We start from the raw sequence: 6,000 nt of genomic DNA on the forward strand, positions 1-6,000 counted from the left end.
AAGCAACCCTGCCTGGACTCCGCAGCACGGCCACCCTGCCCGGCCCACGCTCCACTGCTCTCCTCGGTGCTACTGGCCGGCCCTGCAGGCTTCCGCCGCCCGCCTTTGAGCCGAGTGCCGCGGCCTTGCCTGCCTGGAGTTGGGGGAGAGTGGTCGCTCCGACCTTCCTGGGGTCCCACCGGAGGTGTCCCCTTGGGTCCGCTCTGCTCCTTCACCCCCGCCCCCCGCCGCTTTAGGGAGAAGCCGCATTTGGATTGCAGAGGGTTCTCTGCTGAGGACCTTTTACTGCCCTTTAGCAGAGCCTGCTGCACGCGTGCATATGCACTAAGGGTTCATCTGTAGTCTGTGAAACTTTGCTACCGCTGGAAGCCCCAAATGGAGTTTGGGTTCCTGGAATAGCTGTTGGCATTCTGTTCCGTGTCAACTACTTCCATGTTTTTAATTCTTAATTGAGAGAATAAACAACGTGACTACGAATTTCCCTCTCCCGTGCCCTATGTCTCTGTAACAGATACCCTTTACCGCTTGTCCTTTGCATCCCAGAGTCAGTTTGCAGCCGGCTGCCGAGTCCTCTAATGAAAACACTCTCCAGTTCCTTCCATCTTACAGTCTGTGCTCTAGTGCTAGAAAAAGGCAGTTGCGTATCCTTGCCTTTCCTGCTTAAAGAAATGTCCAGTAACGGTATAGCTGTAGTGAGCTGTCTGTGGGAGCCTCGCCCGTCCATGCTGTCAACAACCCCCCCCCCTTGGCTGAGAGGAATTTTAGTTTTCAAAGCACTTAAGAAAGTCGTTGCTTCACGTTTCTTAACTCTAAGATAGTTCTGTGAACTTTAAAGGGACTTTAAAGAATGGTAGAGTGTTTTGAGAATTCCTTTTGAATTCATCAAATATTTTTTAGTTCTGTCAAGAAATTCATTATCAAGTTTGCTAATGTGTTGAGCTGTGTTGAGCAGTTGTGACTCCTTTGAGCGTTTTCTTAACAGCTGTGAGCATTTTATTTTAGTATTATTTAATGCTTAAAATGCTTTACACTAGCCAGCTACTTCTGTTAATTCATTTACTCTTAAAACAGCCTTATGAGTTAGCGCTATTGTCTCCTTTACGTAAGAGGAAACTGAGGCACAAAGGTTAAATATCTTGTATAAAGTTTCACAGCTGGTAATGAAGGAAGGTCTGGCTACATAGTTCGTGCCGTAATTATTACACAGAAGAGGGATGATTTCATGAACCACAGGCCCGAGGTTATAATTCTGTTTAAGTGCTTTTGGGGGAAGTGGACTTGAATGTTCTTAGGTCAAGGTGGGAAGGGCAGAGAGGTGGCACCTGCTGTAAAAATGCTTTTCCATCGATTAAAAAGCCTTGCTTTCTAGCCAGATTTCTGTCTCTTTGTTATAATAAAAATAGGTCAGGATGATGGGTTTCATCCAACTTTTAAGTGCACAGCAGTGCACAGAACAAGAAGATCTTGGAAATATTTTCCTTAGCAACATTGCAGTTAATTGTACAGTAGTAAAACAGACGACCTGGTAAAGCCCTTGTTTTGCCTTTTTGATGCACTAATCGCTGCTGCCTCCCCTCCTTCGCAGGAGGACCTCTGGCATCTTGCTGTGGACCTGCAGCAAGAGGTGTGGCAGGGTTCTCCAGTTGTCTCTACGCATTTCATTGTTTTAACCATTTGCAGGAAACTCAGTGTGCACATTCAGAATGTGTCCAAAGCCTCCTTTTAACACACTGAATACATTACTTAGCAGTGCCAGGTTAACTGGTTTTCCGACAGCAGACTAAAGCTCTCTGTTTGTCTGCACGTCTGTGTCATTGATGAGGAAGGCTGTGCACAGGTCTTTTTAGGATTCAGGTCTGTACATGTTGGCCGCCAAAGCTGTGTGGCAAGTGTACCACTGGCAGATGCCAGCTGCCCAGTACATCTGCTGTGGGTGCGCCTTGCTCCTGACTCTAGAGCATGAAATGATGCAGGAACACAAAATGGGTCGGGATGCTTATTGTCTGCCCTGGATACTTCTGGTCCTTATTTCTGCTAAGGAACTCATGATCAGGATTGCAGCTGTTCTAGGAATTAAGCATTTGAATACACATTCCTCCTACTTTTTCAAGCATCTGGGCCAGTTTTAGGAGGATCCTGAGGTTACTTAGGAGAACTCTTTGAATTAATTTGGTGCTATTTACCTTTGTGACGTGTGCTTTTTGAAAAACAGTAAGTCTGATATTAAGTCTGATACAATGTTCCTTCCTCTGGTGCCCTTTCCTGCCTGTAAAATAGTTACATTAAACACAGCCTCATTTCTCCCATTTAACTGACCTTCTAAGTACATGACAGCAAATCTCATAATCCCTTTTTGTAACCAGTGACTTTATGACTTACTTTATGTCATGTGGTTCTTTGAGTTCATTTGTGACAGTGGTCTTCATTTCTAAAAGGCATTTGAGTGTCCTTGATCCTGGGCAGCTTGGTATCTTTGTCCCTCCCTCCTTCCCTCCCTCCCTCCCAACTTGAATCCTCACCTTGAGCATTTGCTCTGGTCTAGGCCTCGGCAGCAAATGCCCTCTATTGTTCATCCTGCAGACTCCTGCTCTTTGGATGAGCCACTACAGCTCTAGGTACTTTTGCAGGATGAGCTTTAGACAGAGTAGCAGTCAGCTGGCAGCGGTGACAGAGGGCTGAGTGAGGGTGTGATGCTTCGGAGTGGCTCTGACTTGACTGTCCTGGTTCCTTTCATTGTGATTTTGTTAGAAGTTGCTTTACTTCCTTCCTGTGTAGACTCTTGGAACCTTGCAAATCATGTTTCAAGCTCTGTTGAAATTCTGGGATATAAAGATCTGGATACATTTACCTTAACAACTTCCTGATACTTAATGATTCCTCCCTGATTACCTTTTTACTCATTCCATTCTCCTGTCTCTTCCCATTAGACCAGGTGTTGTGGATTCTGCTTAATGACCATTTAATGGAGTTTATCAGTTTGTAGACTGTTGGAAATGGTTCTATTAAAGGGGAAATGGAAGTGATGTCAGGAAAGGAGATTGACAGTTCCAGGACCTCCTAGGCTGGCAACACCTTGGCAGGATGAGCGAATCCAGGTGCTGGGCCTCAGCTTCTTGGGCCAGCTCTCAGCTTGCTCGGACATCCATTAATTGGTTGGTGCAGAGTTTCCTCCTAGGAGCTCCTTCTCAGTCTTATTTGGGTGCTTTCTTCTTTTGCTTCTTGTTACAGGTTGCCCTTGGTTGTGTTATAGAATGTTTGTTTTTAATCTCTAGTCTTATTCTGATTAGATTGTGACAGACCTTGCTTTTCCTGCTCTAATTTGGGATGTATTGTATCCTTAGCGATATTTATTTAGGAAAGACCTCAATGGCAGGGTAAAGTTTTTGCTCTCTTCATAATCCTGCCATCTCCTAGAGGCCTTTGGTATAGTTTCTGAGAAGGTGTACAGGGATGTCAGTGATTGATGCTTTTGTAAGATTCTTTTTGAGTATTGTATTCATAACAGATCTCAATGATGATATGTGGTTTTTCTGGATTTAAGTCAAAGTTTAAAAGTTAATTAGAATTCTGCGTGGCTATTAAAAGCTATGTTGCTAAAGGACATTTAGTGATGGGGAAAAAGCCCACAGTACAAGTCTTGGTGGGACTTGGGCATCTATTTTTGTTAGCCACTATGTGGGTACTGGGAACAGAACCCAGGTCCTCTGCAAGAGCAGCTGGTGCTCTTAACCGCTCAACCATCTCTCCAGCCCCTTGAGCATCTGTTTTAAAGAAGATTCTCACTGGATGTGGTAGCGCATGGCTTTAACCCCAGCACTCGGGAGGCAGACGCAGGCGGATCTCTGTGAGTTCAAGGTCAGCCTGGTCTACATAGTGAGATTCAGGACAACTGGGTCTGCAGGGAGACCCTGTCTGAAAAAAGACCAAAATAATAATAATAATAGTAATAACAGTAATAACAATAATAATAAAAAGATGATTCTCAAACACCTCACAGTATTGTGTACCCACCTCTGTGTTCAGTACAGGAAGCAGATTAACAACAGGATCTGTGCAGAATGGTAGTCCAGCTCAGCTCCTCTGGATTTCTCTACCAGCCCTGTCTGTCCTCCTTCCCTGACTCCTGCTTGGAAACATCATCTGTCTGCTCCAGCTCGTGGTACACCTTGAGCTGCCTTCTTGCAGAGTCCTGTGTGTAGGAATATACTTGGACAGACTACATGGCCTGCAGGTTCTTTCCCACAACTTGTCATATTGGAGTCAGAGGAAGGACGTCCTTCTTTCATAACTGTAACGTATCTGGTGAAGCTGAGCAAAGTGCTAGTTCCAAAAGCGGTGGCCAGTCTCACAGAGATGTTATTCAGGCTCATATGGTGGTGTGAATCCATAGTGGTGTGAGCCTGCAGTGGTGTGAACCCACAGTGATGTGATTCAGGCTCATACAGTGGTGTGAGCCCACAGTAGTGTGAGCAGTGGTGTGAGCCCACAGTGGTGTGAGCCTGTAGTGCTGTGATTCAGGCTCATACAGTGATATGAGCCCTCAGTGGTGTGAGCCTGCAGTGCTGTGATTCAGGCTCATACAGTGGTGTGAGCCCACAGTGGTGTGAGCCCACGGTGGTGTGAGCCTGCAGTGATGTGATTCAGGCTCATACAGTGATATGAGCCCTCAGTGGTATGAGCCTACAGTGCTGTGATTCAGGCTCATACAGTGGTGTGAGCCCTCAGTGGTGTGAGCTGCTGGAGAAAAATGGGCTGAAATACGTCTTTGGTTGGGCAGTTTTCTTTTATGCTAGATTCATCCTCGTGTTCTCCTCCCCACCTCTCTCTTTAAGACAGGGTCTCCCTGTAGCCCTGGCTCACCTGGAGCTCACTATATAGACCAGGCTGACCTACATGTCATGGAGATCCACCTGCCTCTGCCTCCTGAGGGCTGGAACTAAATACGTGTATCACCAGGCCTGGCCTCATTTTTCTCTTGATTTGACTTATGAACTAATAAACTCTCCAGTTTTTTCATCTGTTTTTAGTGTGGTGTGTGTATGTGTGTGGTGTAAGCATGTATGAGGGTGTGTGTCTGTGTGAGCAAGTGCGCCCATTGTGTGCATAATGGAGGCCAGAGGTTGACGCTGGGTATATCTTCCTCTGTCACTCTCCATTTTATTTCTTGAGACAGAGTCTCAACTTGAAGTTCACCATTTCAGTAGACCTGCTGGGCAGTGAGCCCCAAGGATCTGCCTGTCTTTGCCCCCACCAGAGTGCTGGAGTTTACAGATATGTCACACCTGGCTGTTAGGTGGGTGCTGTGGATCTGCACTCGGGTCCTCATGCTTGCACAGCAAACACACTGCCATCACCTTAGCCTACATGCTCTACTCCTAGAGCTGTGAATTTGATTTGAGCTTCTTAAATCCTAATATTTAGTATGATTTCATTTTAAAAACTATGTGCATAGGATAAAAAACATTGAAGGTAACATACTAATTTTTCTAAAGCTTTTCATAATGAACATATTGTATGTTTTTATGTTAAAGTAAAACCTGATTATAGGGTCCAGATTTTGTGTGTGTGTGTGTGTGTGTGTGTGTGTGTGTGTGTTCATGTGTGTTCATGTGTTCGTGTGTGCTTGTACGTGTGGTGTCCATGCATGTGCATGCAGAGGCTGGAGGAGGATGTCAGGTGTCTTCTATTTGGCTCCACTTTTTTTTGAGTGTCTTTTACTAAACCTGAAGTTCATTTTGTCAGGCTGGCCAGCCAGCCAGCTCCCAGGATCTGTCTGTGTCTGCCCCCAGTGCTGGGGTTATAGGCCTGTACAGCTAGCCCAACTTTTACATGGGTGCTGGGGATTTGAACTCTGGTCCTTTTGCTTTTACAGTAAACATTCTTTGAGCCATCTCTCCAGTCCCCAAATTCTTTTTTAAAAAAATACTTATTTTTATTCGTGTGTGTGTGTGTGTGTGTGTGTGTGTGCCTCCCTGTCTGAGCATCTGCCACTTGTGTGTG

The 6,000-nt window shown here is 45.6% G+C and overlaps 1 protein-coding gene across 3 annotated transcripts in view; it reads left to right on the forward strand.

The window, feature by feature from the left end:
- Map3k4 (mitogen-activated protein kinase kinase kinase 4) overlaps nt 1-6,000 on the forward strand; it is a 111,015-nt gene that overhangs the window by 886 nt on the left and 104,129 nt on the right. The gene's annotated exons all lie outside the window — the stretch shown is intronic.

The sequence above is a fragment of the Nannospalax galili genome, unplaced genomic scaffold (genome assembly GCF_000622305.1).
Source record: "Nannospalax galili isolate Female #2095 unplaced genomic scaffold, S.galili_v1.0 scaffold2271, whole genome shotgun sequence".
In the NCBI taxonomy this organism is placed as follows: domain Eukaryota; kingdom Metazoa; phylum Chordata; class Mammalia; order Rodentia; family Spalacidae; genus Nannospalax; species Nannospalax galili.